This window comes from Eulemur rufifrons, chromosome 30 (genome assembly GCF_041146395.1).
Source record: "Eulemur rufifrons isolate Redbay chromosome 30, OSU_ERuf_1, whole genome shotgun sequence".
Lineage (NCBI taxonomy): Eukaryota > Metazoa > Chordata > Mammalia > Primates > Lemuridae > Eulemur > Eulemur rufifrons.
In genome coordinates, this window is record NC_091012.1 from 12,751,770 (window position 1) to 12,774,774 (window position 23,005).

Genomic DNA, 23,005 nt, shown 5'->3' on the forward strand with positions numbered 1-23,005 from the left:
CTGAAAAATGTAGTAAGTTGAAGAAATGGGCCACCTGCTTTCACCCATTTTTCCAATTGCTGCTTCAGAACCATTCCCATAGGCACCAAGCCCCTAACTCTCTTCTAGGCCTTTGATCAACCTTTGCCTCATGAGGGGCAAAGCTACATGGTAGTCAAGGAAGAGAGACTAACATTATAGTCCCATTTTTTCTCACTGCTATTTACCATACTGCATTCTCTACATTTGTAACTGGCTTCTTGACAGAACATAACCTAGAAACTGCAACCATTTTCCTGGCTGTTGGGTCCTACTGACCAGACCTGAGGGAGGGAAACGTACATGTCCTAATGGGTGTTCAGTAATGGTATGACATGAGGGCTGGGTGTGAGAGAAATGCTGAAGTAAGTGTGAGCATATCCCATTACTCATTTTGACTCCTTTGGACAAGTGATTAACTAGAGCTCATATTGGAAAAAATAGCAAGAAAGCTCCATTCTGCATCTCTTTCTCAACCTTAGCATCTGCTTTATTCTGTTCTTTATGTTTTTATTACCCAGCCTTCCTTCCTCCCCTTTTGTCTCAATCTTCTGGCCTTTGGTCTGGCCTCCATATTTGTCCAACTTCTTCTGTTTTCTACCCTACCTGTTTACCTTCTCTGTCCTTCCTTCCCACTACCTTGAAGATCCCCCTGCCCAGTTCTTCCTCTCTTCCTTGCAGATTATTGTCCATTTGATGCTGCCATGGTTTTCAGCCACTGCCTACCTCTTACTTCATTATTTATGCCTGTTCTTCTCCTCCCAGCCCTGCTTTCTAGTCCACTTATTCCAGTCCCCACCCCCAATGACACATGATGATTCACAAATCGCATCCTGGAGAGATGGTTTCCCTATGACAGGGACGGTTCTGGTGCTGTTCATAACAGCCAGGACTGCGGATTCCCAGCAGCCTCATCTGGTGGACACAAGAAATGCAAGATTATGGCAAACTAACATTAAGCCTCAGTGAGCTAGAGAACCCCTTTTCCATGACCACATCCTGGTTACCTTTCTACTATCTATATTTTGCCTTCACCCCATGTTGTTAATCCCCTTTGGATGCTAGAGAAACTTTTAACAATTTACTTTTTCTAGATGGTCTGATGCTATCCTTCTGAGAGAGAGAGGGACAGAGAGAGTTAGAGAGAGAGAGGGAGATTATATGTATGTGTGTTCGCAAGTGGGAGTAACTGGTCTGTGGTGTTCGCCGTTTGCCTCGGGGCTCCTTTAAGTCACCTCGCCATGAGACTATCTGGTCTTACCTAGTCGCCACTCTCTGCTCATTGTTGCTGTACGTGAGACTTGACTGGCTGTGCCTTTCCTCCTACGCTGAAGAGTAGAGGGGACAGGCTGTAGTCCCAGGCAATGAAGGCTTGGTCTAGCGGGGTTAAGAAAGCTCCGTTACATTGTCCAGGAAGCTACAGCAGAATCCATGGACTTCTCAGCCATTGACGCCTTAGCCTGCCTGCTCACTGTTCACGAATAGTATTTAAAAGGAGACACAATTAAAGATCGAGGCTATTTTAAAAAAAAATTAATTAGATTATACACAAATTTTTTGCCAGTATCATCAAAAATAAGAAAAAGTTAGCAAATTCTTGGAAAAATATAAACCACCTAGATGACTCAATAAAAAAATTAACAAATCTAAATCATTATAGAACTATTAAACATTTTCAATTAGTTGTGAATGTATTTCTGCAAATAGAATAAACCATTTCATGTTGGCTTTTTGAGTAAATTCTAGCAAGTATTTAATAAATCAACAATTCCACAGCCAGGCATGGTGTCTCTCACATTTAATCCTTGCCCTATGGGAGGCTGAGTTTGTGGATTGCTTAAGATCAGGAGTTCAAGACCAGCCTGAGCAAGAATGAGATCCTGTCTCTAAAAAAATAGAAAAATTAGCCCGTCATGGTACCATACACCTCTAGTCCCAGCTACTCTGGAGGCTGAGGCAAGTGGATCACTTGAGCCCAGGAGTTGTAGGCTACAGTGAGCTATGATAACTCCACTGCATTCTAGCCTGGGAAACAGAGCAAGACCCTGTCTCAAAAAAATAAAAATAAAAATAAAATAAAATAAAATAAAATCCACCCTTACAGAAACTGTTTCAGGAGACAAGAAAGAAGAATCTCTCCCAAATCATTTTATGTTAACAATACATCCTTGATACAAAACTAGACAAAATGATTTTAAAGAACATTAATATTGATAAAAACAAATAAAAATAGAAATATATCATACAAACACCTATGGGATACAAGAAAAAGCAGTACTAAGACAGAAGTTGATACCAGTAATCCTCTACATCAAAAAAAGTAGAAAGACATCAAATAAACAACCTAGCAATGCTCTTCAAAAGACAAGAAAGGAAAAATAAGTGAAACCCAAAATTAGTAGACAGAAAGAAATAATAAAGTTTAGAGCATAGATGAAATTGAGATGAAAACACCTTAAAAGGATTATCAAAACAAAAGGTTAGTTTTATGAAAATATAAACAAAGTTGACTAAACTTTAGTTAGACCTGGAAATAAAAGAAGATCCAAATAAATGAAATCAGAGATAAAGAAGGAGACATTATAATTATTACCCAAGAAATTCAAAGGAACATCAGAGACTATTACATAGTCTCTTATGATGCCAATAAATTGGGAAATATAGAAGAAATGGTCAAATTCCTAGACATATACAGCCTACCAAGATTGAACCATGAAGAAATAGAAAACTTGAACAGACCAATAGTGAGTAACAAGATAAAAACACTAATAAAAAGTCTCCAAAGAAAAGCCCAGAACCCGATAGTGTCACTGCAGAATTCTATAAAATATTTAAAGAAAAACTAACACCAATTCTACTCAAACTATTCCAAAAACTTGAAGAAGAGGAAATACTTCCAAACTCCATTCTACAGTCCAGCAATACCCTGATACCAAAACTAGACCAGGACACAGCAAAATAGAATAGTACAGCCCAATATTACTGATGAACATAGATGCAAAAGTCCCCAACAAAATACTTTCAAGCCAAATTCAGCCACATATTTAAAAGATTATTCTCTATGATCAATTAGGAGTCATCCTAAGGATACAAGGATCGTTCAACACGTGCAAATCAATAAGCCTGATACATCACATTAAGGACAAAAAACATATGATCATTTCAATAGATGACAAAAAAGATATTCAATAAAATTCAACATCCCCCTTCATGATAAAAACTCTTAACAAATTGGTTATACAATGGGAACATATTATAACTCAAAAGAGTAAAGATCCTATATGACAAAATCACAGCTAGCATCATACTGAATGGGGAAAAATTGAAAGCCTTTCCTGTAAGTTCTGGAACAAAGACAAGTTGGCCACTTTCACTGCTTTTATACAACAGTGTACTGAAAGTCCTAACCAGAATAATTAGACAAAGAAAAAAATAGAGGGCATCCAAAGTGAAAAGACGTCAAATTGTCCTTGTTTACAAATGATACTATCTTATATTTAGAAAAACCTAAAGATTCTGCCAAAAAACTTTTAGAAGTAATAAATGAATTTCGTAAGTTTTCAGGATACAAAACCAACATACAAAAGTTAGTAGCAATCCTATATACCAATAGTGAATGATCTGAAAACGAAATCAAGAAAGCAATCCCCTTTATAATATCTATAAAAAAGTTAAAATAAAATACCTAGGAATAAACTTAACTAAAGAAGTGAAAGGTCTTTACAATGAAAACTGTAGAATGCTGGTGAAAGAAATTGAAGAGGACACAAAAAAAAAAAATGAAAAAATATCCCATGTTCATGGATTGGAAGAATTAACATTGTTAAAAATGTCTATAGTATCCAAAGTGATCTACAGATTCAATGCAATCCCTATCAAAATGCCAATGAGATTTTTCACAAAAATAGAAAAAGCAATTCTAAAATTAACAGGGAATGACAAAAGACCCTGAATAGTTGAAGTAGTCCCAAGCAAAAAGAACAAAGCTGTAGGCATTCCATTACCTGATTTCAAAATATACTACAAAGCTATACTTACCAAAACAGCATGGTACTAACATAAAAAGAGGAACAGATCAACAAAACAGAATGGAGAACCCTAAAATAAATCCATGCATTTACAGCCAACTCACATTTTACAAAGGCACAAAGAATATACATTGGAGACAGGACAGTCTCTTCAACAAATGGTGCTGGGAGAACTCAATATCCATACACAGAATAATGAAACAAGACCCCTATCTCTCACTATATACAAAAATCAAGTCCCAGTGGATTAAGACTTAAATGTAAGACCTGAAACTATGAAACTACTAGAAAACATTTAGGAAATGCTTCAGGACATTAGTCTGGGCAAAGATTTCTCGAATAAGACCTTAAAAGCACAGGTAACCAAAGCAAAATTTGACAAATGGCATTATATCAAGCTAAAATATTTTGCACAGCAAATGATCAACAAAGTGAAAACCTATAGAATGGGAGAAAATATTTGCAAACTACTCATCCAACAAGGGATTAATAACCAGAGTGTATAAGCAACACAAACAAACCAATAGCAAAAAATCCAAATAATCTGATTTAAAAGGGGGCAAAAGATCTGAATAGACATTTCTCAAAAGAAGACATACAAAATGCCAAAAGGTATATGCAAAAGATCTCAACATCCCTAATCATTAGATAAATGAAAATCAAAACCACAATGAGAGATCATCTCACCCCAGTTAAAATGCCTATTAGCAAAAAAACAGGGCTGGGAGCGGTGGCTCACGCCTGTAATCCTAGCACTCTGGGAGGCCGAGGCGGGAGGCTCGCTCGAGGTCAGGAGTTCGAGACCCCATCTCTACTTAAAATAGTAAGAAATCATCTGGACAGTTAAAAATATGTATAGAAAAAAATTAGCCAGGCATGGTGGCACATGCCTGTAGTCCCAGCTACATGGGAGGCTGAGGCAGAAGGATTGCTTAAGCCCAGGAGTCTGAGGTTGCTGTGAGGTAGGCTGATGCCACGGCACTCTAGCCCGAGCAACAGTGTGAGACTCTGTCTCAAAAAAAAAAAAAGAAAAGAAAAGAAAAGAAACAACAGAAAACGAATGCTGACAAGGACTGAGAGAAAGGGGAACATTCATACACCGTTCATCAGAAAGTAAACTAGTACAGGCACTATGGAAAACAGTATGGAGGTTCTCAAAAAACTAAAAGTAGAACCACTACCTGATCCAGCAATCCCACACTGGGTATATATCCAAAAGAAAGGAAATCACTATATTGAAGCAATATCTGCCCTCCCGTGTTTATTGCAGCACTAATCCCAATAGCCAAGATGTGGAATCAACTTCAGTGTTCATCAGTGGATGAATGGATAAAAAAGAAGTGGTACATATATGCAATGGAGTAGTATTCATCCATAAAGAAGAATTAAATTCTACATTTGCAGCAACATGGGTGGAACTGGAAGATATTATGTTAAATGGAATAAGCCAGGCACAGAAAGACAAATATGGCATTTTCTCACTCATACGTGGGAGCTAAAAAGAATATTGATGTAATGAAGGTAGAGAGTAGAATGATGGCTGGGAAAAGTAATGGGGATGCGGAAGAAGGGGGGTTAGTTAAAGAGAACAAAACTACAGTGAGATAGAAGGAATACGATCTAGCACAAGAGAGCAACTATGGTTAACAATATGTATATTTTAAAATAGCTAGAAGAGAAGAATTGGAATGCTCCCATCACAAAGAACTGATAAATGTTTGAGGAGATGGATATCTTAATTACCAGATTTGACCATTAAAAATCATATGCTTGTATTGAAACATCACATGTACCCTAAAAATATGTGCAACTCATATGTATCAATAAAAATTAAAAATGAAAAAGAGAACAAAGGATGAGTGGGGAAAAAACCTACTAAACCAAATGTTAGCAAACCAATTCCACAATGCATGAAAAGATAATACTCATGTCTAGGTGGGCTTACTCTAGGAAGGCAAGATGAATTTCATATTAGGAAATTGGCTTAGATACTTCACCACTTTAATGTATTTTTAAAAACCTGTGTTATGATCTCAGTAAATGTGGAAAAAATTTCAGGAATATTTCACTGATGTCTCCTTCTACGCCTTCTATCTAACATTGTATTCTGGCAATCCAAATAAGACAAGAAAAAGAAATAAAGGATTTAAGCTTTGGAAGTGAAAAAATTTAAAAAATATCTTTTTTTCACAAATGATACTTTTCCCTAAAAGATAGATTATATAAGACAATTATTAACAATTAATAAGAGAGCCTGGCAAAGTTACATTGATATGTGATCAATTCACAAAAGTCCATTGCATTTCTGTACACCAGGAGCAAACTGAAATTCAATTTTTAAAACATACTATCTACAAGTGCAACAAATAATAATGTTTCTAAGAATAAATGCAGCAAACATGTACAAGACCTTAGTGTAAGAAATCCTAAAACTATGTTAAAAAAACATTTTTAAAAAAACCTAATTAATGGAAACACATGTCAGATGTATAGTTGGGAAGACTCAATATTGGAATCACATCAACTCTCCCACAAATTAATTCATAGAATTAGTTAAATCCTAATTAAAATGCAAATTAAGGTTTCATGGAATTTGACCATATAATTGCAAAGTGTATATGGAAGTTCAGGTTGCCAGTAGTTAAGACACTTTTGAACAAGGAAAGCAAGGTGATGGTACCTGTGTGACCCAATATCAAAACATATTAACACAACCGTGTGTAGTATCGGAGCAGGAATAGACAAACCGAGCAATGGGCCAAAAAGAGAGTGAACAAACTGACCTATGAGTATAGTATGGAAACCTGATTAACTGCTGTTTCTATGGGAAAATCTGGACTGTTCACTAATTTAAGTACATGAAAATGAATCCACACTTCACACCATACACATACAAAAAAATCATTTCAGATAGACCAAAATTTTTAATGTCAAAGGCAAACTCTAAGACTTTGAAGAAGGGGAAACAAAAACACATATAGGCAATGCAACCTGCAAAAAACAACTTGGTTTCAGAGACGCAGCTCTGGTCAGTTTAGCAGGTGTGGCCCTGGAGTTTTGCTGCCTCAGTTCCAATCCCTGCTTCATCACTTCCTAGATGAGAGGTCTTGGGAATATTACTGAATTTCCCCAAGCAAGTGTCTTCATCTGTAATAACGGGGTAATATTAACACCCCCTGCAGAGGTTTTTGTAAAGGTTCAGTGAGATCCTTTCTGTAAAGTGCGTAGCACAGGATCAGCACGTGGTAGAAGCTCAGGAATGCCGCCAGGACAATGACCTGGCCATTTGAACAACCGTGGGAGAATCCAGGGAGCCAGAGCCACATTTCCTGGAGAAAAGCAGGAAATTCAAGATTTGATGCCCTGGGGAGGGAGGCCGAGGATTTTGTGGTGTTCCAGTGGGAAGAACTAGATCTCAGGGAGATGGATGCCAGAATACAGAAGAAATGTTTAACCATTTAAAATGGACCAATGGCTGTTTACTCCAGCAGATTTTGCTATAAGATGGGGCAACTACACAGCCCATTTCTCTTTAACCTGTTTTCTTTTTAATTTCATATGTTGCAGACATCTCATCATGTCAATATATGCAGATCTGCCACATTCTGGATTTGCCTAAGATCCTGTAGTGAAGATATAATATGTAATTGATCCACTCTTGATGAACATTTAGATAGATTCTCTTTTATGTTTTTTTACTTTAAAACCACAGGAAAAAAATGAATCAATAGAAATGTAAAAACAAGCACACATATGTATCTACGTGTGCATGTGTGGAGATAGATAAAGCATTTCAAATTGGAGTGGGGATGAAGAGACCCCATTCTCTACCAATTTCTCTGTAAGTGAAATCATAGAATCACTGAATGACAGGGTAGATGGGGCCTTAGAAATATCCAGTGGGATGACTTTAAGTTTATAGTGTTGTTTGTTGCAACATCATGCAAAGTAGCCAAAATATGGGATCAGCCAAAATGCCCATCAAAGGATAAACAGATAAATAAAATGTGCAGAGCACTAAACACAAATGGAAACATGTAATTGCTGAATGTTATAAACTCCTACTCTAGGCTTGGCTGGAGGTAGGTGCTCTACACATGTCACTTATCCTTACAACTCTCTTCTGAAGAAAGTACCGCTAGAATGACCATGTGACAATAAGGAAACTGAGGTCATATTGTTAGCAAGTGGCGCACTTGGCAGTCCAACAAGTAAAACCGAGAAGCCTGAATTATTCTGGTGAAGCACGTGTGGGACTGCACAGGCCTACCCGACATGCTCTGCTCTGTACACACACCTCTGGCTTTTCCACTACCCCCGGAAGATTCCCAGACCCAATTGCAAAATCAGTTCTTCAAACTGAAGAGGAGGCCCAGAGTCCTTCAGGGATCCAGCCAGCAGTAGGTAGTGGCCAAGGCAAGACAGGGACACCGTGGACCTGAGGCTCCTCAGCAAACTGCTTCCTAGGCAGAGAGCAGCCAGGTGGGCCCTTGGGTGGATGGAGAAGGGGAGCTTAACCCGGGAGAAGCCAGAGCAGATGCTGATGAAATCCCCGAGGTTCTGTGATTCTCTGACAAGGGAGGTGAGGTCTTCACTTCCCTGCCTTTTCTTAATCCTCTTCAAATTGTAGCAGAGTGCAGACACTAAGACACATAATTTATCACCACCATATTCTTCTTCCTAAAATGTTCTCATCATCTAATCACATCACGACTCAAAAATGCAGAGGTGTCACTCTCAGCCTGCAGAAAGGCTGCTCCAGTTGCCCCGGGAGCCTCTGCTTCCTCGGAGACAACCTGGGCGTCATGGAAGAGGAGTGAAGGTTAGGGCACAGGTGACCAGGGAGATCTGGGTTCCCCTGCCCTCTGTTAAATTTGTATTTATTAATTTTTAAATTCCCATACAGTAAAATTCACTTGTTGGGTGCATAGTTCTAGATTTGACCAATGCAGGGGATTGGGTAACCACTATCACAATCAAACACAGAGCAGCTCCATCACCCCCAGTGACCTGCGTGCCACCCTCGGCCCTTCCCTGCTCAGTGGTCCTAGGTCTTTTGGCCTTTTCCAGAATGTCAGGTAACTGAATCCACACGGAATGAAGTCTTTGAGTCCAGCTGCTTTCAGCGGGCATAAGACATCTGAAATTCATACATTCTGTTGCGTTAATCAACAGTGTGGTCCTTTTTACTGCCGAGAGGTATTCCATCGATGGATGAGCCACAGTTTGTTTATCCGTCCACCCACCGAGGACTTCAGTTTAATCAGTTTGCAGTTTGAGGCAATTATGAATAAAGCCACTATAAATATTTACACACTTTACAAATGTAAGCACAGTTTTCATTGTTTATTTTTTTTTAACTTGGGTATATTCCTAGCTGGGATTACTGATTTGGTAAATGAATGTTTACCTTTCTAAGAAACCGTCAAACTTTTTGAAAGTGGCTACACCCCTCTGCATTGCTGCCTGCGATGTACAAGTTTCAGCTCTACACACTCACCAGGACGTGGTATTTCCGATTTTTAACTTTACCTACTTGTAGCTACATCACCTTGTAACAGAATTGGCATTTCCCAATTCCTTGTAATGCTCAGTAGCTTTTCACGTCCCTTTTGCCATCAGTATATCTTCTTTGACGAAGTGTCATTCAAGTCTTTTGCTCATTTATTTTTAGAGAGGTTTTAGAGTCACAGCAAAATTGAGTGGAAGGTATAGAATTTCTCATATACCCTTTCCTCATATATCTAAAAATTTCAAAATTTTACATGTTATGCTTATCTCTATGATACAGTTTGCATTTATTTTTATATCTTTGCATACAGTTTTCTGATTATTCTAGCATCATTTTTGAAAGGATTATCCATTCTCCATTGATTTGTTTTTGTACCATTCCCCAACCCCACATGGGAGCCTGCAGCCCACACCTCCTTTGGTCTGTAGCTCTCTTCATCATCCCATAGGAACTGATAAATCTTTTTGGTATATTCTCTCCCATTTCTCAATGAACATTCAACTACCCCCACTTATGGAGTATTCTTCCCATTCTCTATCCTTCCCCATCCTCAGTGAAGGAGCCAGGGAAGGGCCTCATTGTTCCTTCCTCCCACTCATTAAGGTAGCTGATAGTCTGGATAGTTCACACCCAAATATTTGAGGATTTCTTATTTAAATTTAAAATAGAAGTTGCCATAGGAGACTCTATATGGTATTCTTAATACAGGTTTTCTGTTGCCTTGATGAAAGCTTTTTTTTTTTTTTCCTTCCAACTATAATTCAAACACAAAGAAAGAAATTTGGGGGCTGTTTAAAATAACTGAAAAGGGTGAAATGTTATTATTACCAGAGCTGCAGAATTTTTTTAAATATGAAGTAGTTTACCCATGGATTTGTGATTTCTTTAAAATTCTAACTTTGACACAGATATATCTTCAGTGACTTAAGACTTCATTTTCCTGGTCTAAAGGAGAGATGGTGTAAAGGTTTGGGAGTTAAAATGCCAGACGCTGCCTGTAAAAGACTGTTTCCATGGCTCCCCTACTCTGACCCCAGTAGAATCCTGTTCAAAGATAAGAATGTTGAGGTAAAAGTTCTTAAGACTCTAAACCACTGGGAGGAAGAAGATGGGAGGGGGAAAAGGAAGAAATATTTGAGGTTTTTTTTACTTTTTTTAATTTCAGCATATTACTGGGGTACAAAAGTTCAGGTTATGTATATTGCCCATGCCACCCCCACCCCGCTGAGTCAGAGCTTCAAGCATGTCCATTCACCAGACAGTGCACATCACACTCATTATATAGGTATACACCCATCCCCTCCCCGCCCCCACATCTGCCCAAAACCCGATTAGTGTTATTCCAAAATGTGTACTTGAGTTTTTACTTCTAGAATTTTGAAGAGATGAATCTAGGTAAAAATAATTTAGGATAACAAGGTGGTTTGTGAATAAAAACTAAGTGCTTTGAAATAGAAAACATTGCATCACAAAGATGTTTACATGTGGCTGGCTTATTTGTTTCATTTAAATGCCAGTGGCTTCATTGCTATAGAGGAAAAGCCTTAGAGCTCTTCTATTGAAACTTTGGTTAGACTCTTAATTCACTGAAAAGTTAGAATAATTAGTCCTCATGACATGAGGGATGTGCCTTTGCAATTGGGAAGTGCTGTACTCACTTTTCAGAATATTCAAAAACTGCAAAAGAATGAACAAATATATTATGTGAATTAATTGATTGTACCTTTATACACAAAGCATGTAAGTACTTATGAAACTTTTTGCTCTGCTTGGTGGTTTAAAATAAGCCTGTGAATGATTTTACAAAACAGTTAGTAGATGGGTAGCATAGGATGAGAGTCCAAAATAGTCTCTTTACATCATTCTTTAGGATGTACAACACATTTCCACGTACATCTTATTTGGGCCTTCCAAATACAAATAAAGCCTGTGTATATTCTCTCTATATTTCTGATGAAGAAACAAGGACTTAAAGATCTGAAATGACTGTGTAAGACAGCTACTGAACCACACAAAAGTTCTAAGTCCTCAGACTGGCATGGAGGTGGCAGATAGGCCAAATTTGGTTCTTAAAAAACTTTAAAAGCTGAGGAATGCATCGTATTAATATTTTACCCAGCTATTTTTAAAAAAAATTTTTAGAGATAGATTTTGCTATCTTTCTCCACCTGGCCATGAACTCCTAGCCTCAAGCAATCCTCCCTCTACAGCCTTGAAAAGTGATGGGATTACAGGTATGAACCACCATGCCTGGCTTGCATTGTTAGAAAGAACTTAAGTGTATAGCAATGGACTTGTAAAATAAACTGGAACATCCACACAAAGGAGTTCTATGAGCTATAAAAATAATTATATCTCTCTTTACTGCTATGGAGTCATCACTAGGATGTCATATGAAAAAACAAGGGGGAGAACATACATTAACTTTCATGAAAGAAAGCAGGGGAAATATGTGTTTGTTTATTTAAAAAAAAAAACACTGAAAGGAATTTGTGTGTGTGTGTGTGTGTGACTGTTTTTCTCTCAACTTTAGTAGGTAGCTAAAGTGAATATTTGCCCAAGATATTGTTTTGGTATGGGTTTTCCAATCAATGTCAAATATTTACTTTTTGTTTTTGAGTTAGTTAAACCTTTGTTTTTTAGTTTATTGTGCATTATATAGTATATATATTGCTCTTGCATTTCATTCACTCCTCACAATGTTTTGATTTAGGTAGTGGAGAAATTATACCTGTTTTATATACAAGAAGATAGGCTTTGAGAAGTATAAATTGAGTTTCCAAGATTTTAAATAAGACTTGGTAGATCAAGAATGTAATTTCCAGACACATTGAATATAGGAACAAAATTTATAGAATCACTTATATGGGCCTCTTTGGATATTACATTTTTTCTCACCTTTTTTTAGTGTACTAAAGTAATTAAGCTTTAGGGTTAAAACAGTAACATTAGATAATAAATGAAACAGAGGTGCCAGTAATGCAGCAATGTTCTTAAAAGTCTAAGAAATGGAGTTAAGTGCTCTTAAGGAATATGTGAAGGAAGAAAGGCATACTACAGTATATGAATTGTCACAGCTCAGTCACAGTCACTAAAATAAATTGAGGATTAAAAAAGTTAAGGCAAGACTTAGAGTTGATGCAGAGACAGATAAAAATTGAGAGACTTAAAATATTTGTGTTATAGGCCATAAAACTAATACAATGTGCAGTATAGGGATGACAGAGCAGGTCAGTAAATGCCATGAGCCTTTACATAAATGGGTGCCCAGCAGTTGGCCCAGAAACTGCTTCTATTTCATTGGGATATACTGCAATCAATGTTGAACTCAATCTCTTTCTCTGAAATGTACTGGTTCTTTGATTAATTTCTTGGTCACTGCCCTCTCCCTTTAATATTTTGCAAGGAAACTTATTTCTGGATAGTTTACAATTGTATAATTTTAACACTGTTAGCCTTTAATAATGCATTTCATTTATTCTAAGTTACATATATTTTTACATTTTAACATCTGTGCAATTGAGATGGATCTTATAACTAGTAGAATCTTAGAGGAAAAGCAGTATTCAACGTTAGTGAGGTGTCTTATGGACTTTTTCCTCTGAGGGATGTTTACCTTAATTAATTAGTTTATTGTTTCCTCTCATGACAACTTTTATTATCCCATATGATGGTAAAGTTTGTCTTATGGAAATTCAATAATCTGTTTTGTAGTCTCACTTAAATAGGAGATTATCCCACTTTGGTGACCTGCAGGCATAGGTGGGATCAAAATTTTTTAGAAGCTGTTCTATGACCGGCTCCAGAGGATAATTTTGATGAATCCCCAAATGAACCATGCTGTGGGAAGAAAAACATGAGAGTTTAGCTTTGGATATTGAGGGCAAAATGAAAAACCTCACTTTCTGTTATGACAGTGTTCCTGTAGATTAGAAAATTAAACTTTTTATGCAGCCCTCTTAAATCTGCCATGAAGAATATCCCAGATACATCACAGATAAATAAATGAGTTCATTTATTGAATGGAGTTAAAATTAGCCTTTGATTATCTAAAGAATGCTTGCCAAAAACCACCCTGTTTATTTTAGTATATTTGATATATTGAGCTGATGTCTGACAGTAATTGGCCACAGCATCACTTGCTACTTGAGACTGATCCTGAAATGTGCTAGTCATATCAGCATAGAGGAGGGTGATAGTGTTCCTATTTGATAAGTACAAGGAGGAGGTCATGTAGATGATTCCTCTACTAGTTGCATCAGATTATTCAGGTACAAGTTAAAAGAAAAAAAGTTGCATAGCTTAGTTTTAGTCTACATGTATGGAAAGATTCAACCATGGTGCATTTCCCAGTAGAATTTTTATATTGTTGCCACCATATTTCTTCATATTTATTACTACACACTTCTTTCAAGACTGCTAAAAGTGATTAAAATTAACGTGTACCTATTTTTTAGACAGAATCTCACTCTATCTTCCAGGCTGGAGTGCAGTGTTGTAATCATAGCTCACTGCAGCCTTGAACTTATGGGCTCAGATGATCCTCTTGTATCAGCCTCCAAAAGTGCTGGATTACAGGCATGAGCCTATATGCCTGTAATCACAATGTGTAGCTGTTTTTAAAAGTATCTTTTTCATTCTTCTAAATTATCATGTCTTTTTCCTCTACAGATTGAACTTTGGAATAAAATCCAGCTGGCCATCCAAGGGCAGAAGCAATATTTCTGAGCAAATCTAAAATGGATGATAAGACAATATTTTTTTCCTCCAAGAAAAGACTAAAAACTGTTTCTGTTTTATGGAATGCCTTATAGAAAGTATTTAGAAGAACTCATAATTACTTTAAAATTTTCAACTTTTCATTTGTTCACCTGTCATTTTGACATTTGATACACTTGCCTCTAGTTGTCACTGTTTCACTGAGAACATCTAGACTTTCTGCTTATACAATTTGCCACCTCTTTATGAACACAATAGGCCCCATGATTTAGAAGTGGTCATAGATTTATCCCCATCTCTCCATATTTCTTTACCCTTCTTGCCCTGCTCCAAAGAACACACTTTAAAGATGAATGATCGGATTTAGCCTGCAGTTAGGTTTTTATTTGAGCAAATGAAAAAAAACTCAGTTGTTTACATGTGGGGATTGAACTATGATTTTGGCCCCTTTTAACACGGTGATCTAACCAGATGATCCTGTCACATCCACATCTGTCCTGCTCAGAAATTTAAGCTATTCGAAACCTTTTCATCCTAATGTAATATAAACATGCGCTGAGGTATTTCCCAGAGGTTGGCCTCAGCAAGTGAAACTACTGCCAATTTTCCAATCCTGCTTGTTTTAGGATGAGAATCAGAACCCTAGGATTGTTCTGCACTCCTGCTTATTTACCCTAATGTTATGTTAAATCTTAGTTTATTTGCTAAAAAGCCATCTACAACCAGGTTTTTCTGTTGATCTCAACAGCAAGAATACAAGAAGTGAGGGTTGTATTACATAAGAATATTAGAAGTCGGCCTCTCCCACGGGTCATAGGAGCTGCAGCGGCTCTAACTCAGACCGAACTGGCTCCAGCCTCCTCCGCTTTGGCCCCAGGCCCGGCCCCCTGGTCCCGGCTCCCACAGCGCCGCCCACTGGTGCCGCCACGCTGCAGAGAACAAGACCAGCCCTGCAGGGACAGCAGGGGGACCCGGGGCTGGAGAAGTAGCTGGGGGCACGGGGTCCTTGGCTGCGTGGGCGGGACCAGCCCAGCGGGGCGGCTCAGGTGTGGGCGGGCGGCGCGCGGTTTACCTACTGCGGAGCGCGGCGGCAGAGACGCGAAGCCTGCAGTGTCCAGCCCGCCTCTGCTGGACTTCTTAATGCAGCAGGAGGATTACTCGCCCAGGGTCCCTGATGCAGTGACTGGTTACTACCTGAACCCTGCTGGCTTTGAGGCCTCAGACCCACAGATAATTCGGCTCATCTCCCTAGCTGCCCAGAAATTCATCCCAGATATTGCCAAGGATGCCCTACAGCACTGCAAAATGAAGGGCACAGCCTCTGGCAGCTCCTGGAGCAAGAGCAAGGACCGCAAGTCCACCCTAACTGCAGAGGACCTGGCCCTGCCCTCAGGGAGTATGGCATCAATGCGAAGAAGCCCCACTACTTCGCCTGAGCCACCTGACCTAAATGTACTTGTCTATCCCATGTCCCCACACCAGCCTGTTTTCATAATAAACTGGATTGTGACAAAAAAAAAAAAAAAGGAATGCAGCACAATAAAAAATAGGGGTTCTTTGCCCACTTTTTGATAGGGTTGTTCGATTTTTTCTTACTGATTTTCCTGAGTTCTAAATAGATTCTTGTTATCAGTCCTTTATCTGATGTGTAGTATGCGAAAATTTTTTCCCTTTCTGTAGGTTGTCTATTTACTCTTGTGACTGTTTCTTTGGCTGTGCAGAAGCTTTTTAATTTGATCAGGTCCCATTTATTTATTTTTGTTGCTGCTGTGATTGCCTTAGGGGTCTTCCTCATAAATTCTTTGCCTAGGCCAATGTCTGTAAGAGTCTTACCTACGTTTTCTTCTAGAATTCTAATAGTTTCTGACCTAAGGTTTAAGTCTGTTAACCACCGTGATTTGATTTTTGTGAGGGGTGAGAGCTGTGTGTCCTGTTTCAGTCTTCTACATGTGGATATCCAGTTTTCCCAGCACCATTTATTAAATAAGGAATCTTTTCCCCAGAGTATGTTTTTTTCTGCTTTGTCAAAGATTAGATGGCTATATGAGGATGGTTTTATATTTGGATTTTCTGTTCTGTTCCACTGGTCTGTGTCTCGGCACTTGTGCCAGTACCAGGCTGTTTTTAGAACCACAGCCTTGTAGTAAAGTTTGAAGTCTGGCAAATTAATACCTCCCATTTTGTTTTTGTTGTTTAATATTGCTTTTGCTAAACGGGGTCTTCTCTGGTTCCATACAAAGCGTAAAATTATTTTTTCTATGTCTGTGAAAAAAGATGTTGGTAATTTAATAGGGATTGCATTGAATCTGTAGATAACTTTGGGCAGTATAGACATTTTAACAATGTTGATTCTACCGATCCATGAGCATGGTATGGTTTTCCACCTATTTACATGTTCTGCGATTTCCTTCCTCAGAGTTTCATAGTTCTCCCTATAGAGGTCCTTTACTTCCTTAGTTAGATATATTCCTAGATATTTTATTTTCTTTGTTGCTATTTTGAAGGGTATTGAGTCCTTAATTTGGTTCTCCGTTTGACTGTTATTGGTGTATATGAATGCCTCTGATTTGTGTGTATTGATTTTGTATCCTGAGACTTTGCTGAATTCATTAATCAATTCCAGGAGTCTCTTGGTTGAAATCTTGGGGTTCTCTAGATATAACATCATATCATCAGCAAAGAGTGAGAGTTTGATCTCTTCTGTCCCTATTTGGACTCCCTTGATTCTGCTCTCTTGCCTGATAGCTCTTGCAAGGACTTCCAATACTATGTTGAAAAGTAATGGGGACAGTGGGCAGCCTTGTCTGGTTCCAGTTCGAAGTGGGAATGCTTTCAGTTTTTCCCCATTCAGTATAATGTTGGCTGTGGGTTTGTCATATATGGCTTGTATCATTTTTAGATAGGCCCCGTCTATGCCTATTTTTTTGAGTGTTCTTATCATAAAAGGGTGTTGAATTTTGTCGAATGCTTTTTCTGCATCTATTGAGAGTATCATATGATCTTTATTTTTGCTTCTATTTATGTGATGAATTACATTTATAGATTTGCATATGTTAAACCATCCCTGCATCTCTGGGATGAAGCCCACTTGGTCGTGATGGATTATTTTTTTGATAAGCACTTGGATTCGATTTGCTAGAATTTTATTGAGAATTTTTGCATCTATATTCATAAGAGAAATTGGTCTATAGTTCTCTGTTTTAGTTGCATCCTTTCCTGGTTTTGGTATTAGGGTTATGTTGGCTTGGTAAAAAGTGTTGGGGAGAATCCCATCCTTCTCTATATTGGAGAATAGTTTATGTAGGATGGGCACCAGTTCTTCTTTGTAGGTATGGTAGAATTCAGGTGTGAACCCATCTGGTCCAGGGCTTTTCTTTTTGGGAAGGCTTTTTATTGCTGTTTCGATTTCAGAAAGGACATGAAAAGAAATTTTTCAAAAGAAGATATAAAAATGGCTAACAAACATATGAAAAAGTGTTCAACATCTCTAATCATCAGGGAAATGCAAATCAAAACCACAATGAGATATCACTTAACTCCAGTGAGAGTGAGAACGGCCTTTATCAAAAAGTCCCAAAACTATACATGTTGGCGTGTGTGCGGAGCGACAGGTACCCTCATACACTGCTGGTGGGACTGTAAACTAGTGCAGCCCCTGTGGAAAGCAATGTGGAGATACCTTAAACAGATTCAAGTAGACCTACTATTCGATCCAGCAATCCCATTACTGGGCATCTACCCAGAAGAACAAAAGTCATTCTATAAAAAAGACACCTGCACCCGAATGTTTATAGCAGCACAATTCACAATCGCAAAAATGTGGAAACAACCCAAATGCCCATCGATTCATGAATGGATTAGCAAAATGTGGTATATGTATACCATGGAATATTACTCAGCTATTAGAAATGATGGCGATATGGCATCTCTTTGGTTCTCCTGGAGTGAGCTGGAACCCATTCTATTAAGTGAAGTATCCCAAGAATGGAAAAAGAAGCACCACATGTACTCACCAGCAAACTGGTTTCCCTGAGAGCACATTTGGGATTCACACCAATTGGGTATTGGACAGAGGTCGGGGCTGGGTGGAAGGGATGTGTGTATACCTACTTGATGAGTGCGATGCGCACTGCCTGGGGAATGGACACGTTTGAAGTTCTCTCTGGGGGGGATGGGGTGGGGGGAGGGGAGGAGTGCACACCTACATGATGAGAGTGATGTGCACTGTCTAGGAAATGGACACAACTAAAGCTCAGACTCGGGGGGATGGGGAGGCATGGGCAATGTATACAGCCTGATCTTTTGTACCCCCTTGATGAGCTGAAAAACAAACAAAAAATAAAAATAAAATAAAATAAAATAAAAAAAAAATGAAGTTTTTACTTGCTGCTATATGGAAATGATATTGATTTTTGCATATCAATTTTGTATCATGCAACCTTATTAAACTTCCTGATTAATTCTAAAAAAAAAAAAAATAGGGATTTCTTTTTTTCCCCTGTCCTTCAGAAACGAAGACATTGGGTGTCTGCCTATACTGCATTTCCATAGTTTGTGCGTACTTTGCCTGGCTTGAACCAATCATTTCTGGTTAGGATCTCTGTATTTCTCCATTTCTTGCAGAGCCATGAGCTTCTCTCATGTAGAGTGTGTGGAAGCAGAAGAAAACTATCCCATCCCCCTGTCTCTTCAGTGGTGAGAAATGTGTGCCTAAAATGCCATCCAGCCTCAGAGGAGGAGGCAGTGTGGGAAACAAAGTGCAGCCAAAGTCTCTCTTGGAGCATTTACTCTTCTGACCTTTGTTACAACAAAATTATTTTGTGTTTTGTAGGTACCATGTTCAATGCAGTTAGCACATTGATTTTAAAATTTCAATGCCAGCTAAGTTACTTTCCAGTTATGTAAAGACCAATTTATTTTTCAGTGACATATTAGTAGATCACCAATAAGGATGCTTCCAGGGATTCAGATGCATCTAAGAATTGGTGCCTGACCAGAAACTGGTTCTTAAGAGCTGTCTGCTGGTAGATACTGGTATTAAAGTAAGCTGTGTGTCAATGTAGAATTAGAAGATACTACTGGGTAGTGGTTCAAATATGCAACAGGTTTACTTTTTGATTAGCTAAATTTCTCATCTGGACTAATTTTTTTTTTGCTCTTTTATACATGGGGATTCTTTCATTTGTATGTAATAGATTTTCATTTATTTCTTATTTATTTTGAGACAGGATCTTCCTCTGTGTGACCCAAGCTAGAGTGTAGCGGTGTCATCATAGCTCATTGCAACCTCAAATTCCTGGGCTTGTGCAATCCTCTGCATCAGCCTCTCAAGTAGCTGGGACTACAGGCATAGCTGGCTAATTTTTCTAATTTTTTGTAGGGATGGGGTCTCCCTGTTGCTCAGGCTGGTCCCAAACTCCTGGCCTCAAGTGGTCCTGCTGCCTCGGCCTCCTTTGCAAAGTGCTAGGAGTACAGGTGTAAGCCACTGCACCTGGCCTGCATGTAATAGAATATCTGTTAAATCAAAAAGTAAAACTAACATTTTAGACTTTACTTTATGACATTCATCTTGTGAGGTTATTTAAATTATAAAGTTTGCAGAAAATTATTTTTAAAAGAATGGAATTTTATCTGATTTTGTATATTGGTAATTCATCAGATAATTAGCAACCACTTTTACTCTATGACATTTGTATCAGAATTGATCAGCTTTTTATATTATTTTGAGGGCAAGAAAAGAGGAAGAGCAACCATTTAAAGCATGTAAGTAAACAGTTGAAAACTTAAGACATTAATAGTTTGAATTAAAAGTATGTCTGTCATGATTCCTTAAAAATATAAAGGGGAACACATACTGTTAGCATGGAACTCTTTTTTTGTGGATTTTCTAAATCTCTTCTATTTTCCTAAGTATCAAATTTATGTGGAAAAGCCTTTGACTGAGTGGGGCCAATTTTTTAAGGGTTTCTAACATTTCAGCTAAATTTCAATAACTTGGTTGTGGTATAAAGATCTGCCTTAAACATTTTTGCCTTAATTATTTAAACTTATTTTTTAATCAAAGTAAGAGTGATAATAGCTAAGTTCATTTTTAGCACTCTCTGCTGATTTTCTGTCATAGCAGGTAAAAGCTGAGCTTCCTCACTCCACCATGACCTTATTTCCCTCCCTCCATTTCCTTGACATGTATCACATTTTGTATTAAATGAGTAATTAATATTTGCATCATTATGACTATGCAAATATTGTTTGTTGCTGAGTCATACAGTTTTCTTGCTGTTCTTCTTCTGCACACCCTTCATTCTTTCTCTTAAATATTTCTGAAATCTGAGCACCTCACTTCTCCCAGACAATCCCCTTTTCTTAGCCTACATTAGCTCACACAACCAAATAAGTAGTCACCGGCTGGTCTCCCTGCTTTCCATCTACTAAAATATATCTGTTTCATTTTTCTCTTGGAGACAACTCCTCTCAACCTTTTGTCATTTGCCTCCAGTATGGACTGCTTTGTTTTGCTAGTCCTGCTTTGTTAGCCTGTTTTTCTGGGGCATCTGTTTGAAATCCTCTGGGCTCTCACATAATGGCTCTCCTGTGTCGGATCCCCTATGCCATAAGTTCTGTGTTTCCCGTGTCTTGTTATACACCTTGAAGGTCTTTTATTGTTTTGTATTTGAGGTAGGGTCTTTCTCTGTTGCCCAGGCTAGAGTGCAGTGTCATCATCCTAACTCACTGCACCCTCAACCCCCTGGGCTCAAGCAATCTTCCTGTCTCAGCCTCCCAGGTAGCTGGGACTACAGGCATATGACACCACACCTGGATAATATTTTTGCAGAGATGGTGTCTTTCTGTGTTGATCAAGCTGGTCTCAAGCTTCTTTTCTCAAGCAATTCTCCCACCTTGGCTTCTTAAAGTACTGGAATTACAAGCTTGAGCCCCCTCATCTGGCCATAATCCCTTGTTTTACTGGAGCACATTCCCCCAGGAAAGGGCACATGGGCAGACGTTTTTGGAGATCTAGCCTGTCTGAAAATCCCTCCCATTTGATAGAACATATAATTCTAGGTTGAAACTAAATTTCATCATCTGAAGACATTTCTCTATTGTGTTCTCAATTTAGTGTTGTCCTTGAATCTGTTGCCATTGTGTGATATATAACCAATTTGTCATCTTCCCCCCATTCCTTCTCTGAAAGAATTTTAGTGCATTCTCTATCTCTGGGATTAATCCAATTTTGTAAAATGGTTTGGGGGAATTTTTTCATTTTATTGGGTCCACTAAGTTTGCAGACCATCTCTTGTAGAGAGTTTTCTGTCCTTGCTATTTTTTCTGTTCCTTCTTTTTTCTTATATCCTATTCAAATGTTGGGCCTCTTAGACCAGTATTTCTGCATTGATCTTTAATTATCCCTCAACTTCTTTCCAGTTTGTCTTTTTATTCTACTTCCTGGGGATTCTTTGACTGTATACTCTAACACTTTGATTAAGAGTTTTGTCTTTTTGAGAGTATTCTAAGAAATTTTTAAAAGTTTTTATTTTCTACTGAATTTTTACCACTTCTATAAATTCCTTTTTCCTGTTGTTTTGACCTCTCTTGTTGGAGCCTTCCCTCAAATGTGCGGTGGTGGTCCCTATATTTTTCCAATTGGAAACACCAGGCATGAGCAGGACTTTTGTTAACTGATGGCTTTCACTGTGAGGATTTGAAGGACAAGCCAGCTTTTCATTTGGGGGACCTCAGTGTGTTACCTGAGGGTCTTTTCTCTAGGACAGTTCAGTCTCTCCGGAGAAAGAGCTCCCCACTTTCTACCTGAGGAGTGCAAGCTTGGCTACTTGTATATTTTTCAGTGAATGGACTTTTCCCATTTTCCAAATTTCAGTCCTGGTATCCCTGAGATTGGTACCTCTGAGCCCAGAAACACTCAGGTTTACAGCTCCAGGAATACACATCTAAATTCCTTATAAGATGAGGGCACAGGTGGAGGTGGGGCTCTAACCACAGATTTTGAACTTTGTTGGCTTTTGTTTTGTTTCACCTACCTCCCACAGTGCCATGTGCCTTATGAATTCTGAGACTGCCTTGAGTTCAATGAGGCTGTTCCAGTCACTCTCTGGGTGCACCAAAGTTGTGCTTCCACACCAGTTACCACTGCTTTGTCATATTTTTATCTTTCAATATTAAAAATCATCTGCTGTCAATCCTTTTTCCTCATCTTGTATACAACCTTTATTTTATGCCTTTAATTCTAATGAACTTCAGGAGGAAGAGGAAATAAATTCATGGTCCACCCATTAAACCCAAATTTAGAAGCTATATTTAAAGTATAAATCTAAGTTTAAATTCAATATAATTAATAATATTAGTTCAGCCAAGTTTTAGTTATTCCTATAATAATCATATCACACTTTTCTACTAAGCCCTTATTTAGTAGTTGAATTCCAGATCTGCACCCTGCCATATGGTCCTATCACTGTGCAACATACATGGAGCTTTTTTCAAGAGTGCACAGTGTTAGATATCTTTAAGTGAATGAGAAGTCATCAATTCTTTAAAAAAAAAAAATCCAAAGTCTGTCTTGTAAAAAAAGGCAGAGAAAAAGTTTAGTTCACTTTTATTTTTTAATGAGTTTAAAGTCAGAGAGAGTAGGCACAATGGAAAAAGTCATTGGTTGGGACAGGATTTCAGTGGGTACTTGACCTTTTATGGTAAGGCTTGGGTTGTGACTACTAGG

General features: G+C 38.2%; 1 pseudogene; it reads left to right on the top strand.

Moving 5' to 3' along the window:
• The first annotated feature begins 8,544 nt into the window (after positions 1 to 8,544).
• Positions 8,545 to 15,713, top strand: LOC138378462 (transcription initiation factor TFIID subunit 10 pseudogene; annotated as a pseudogene).
• Positions 15,714 to 23,005: the final 7,292 nt, after the last annotated feature.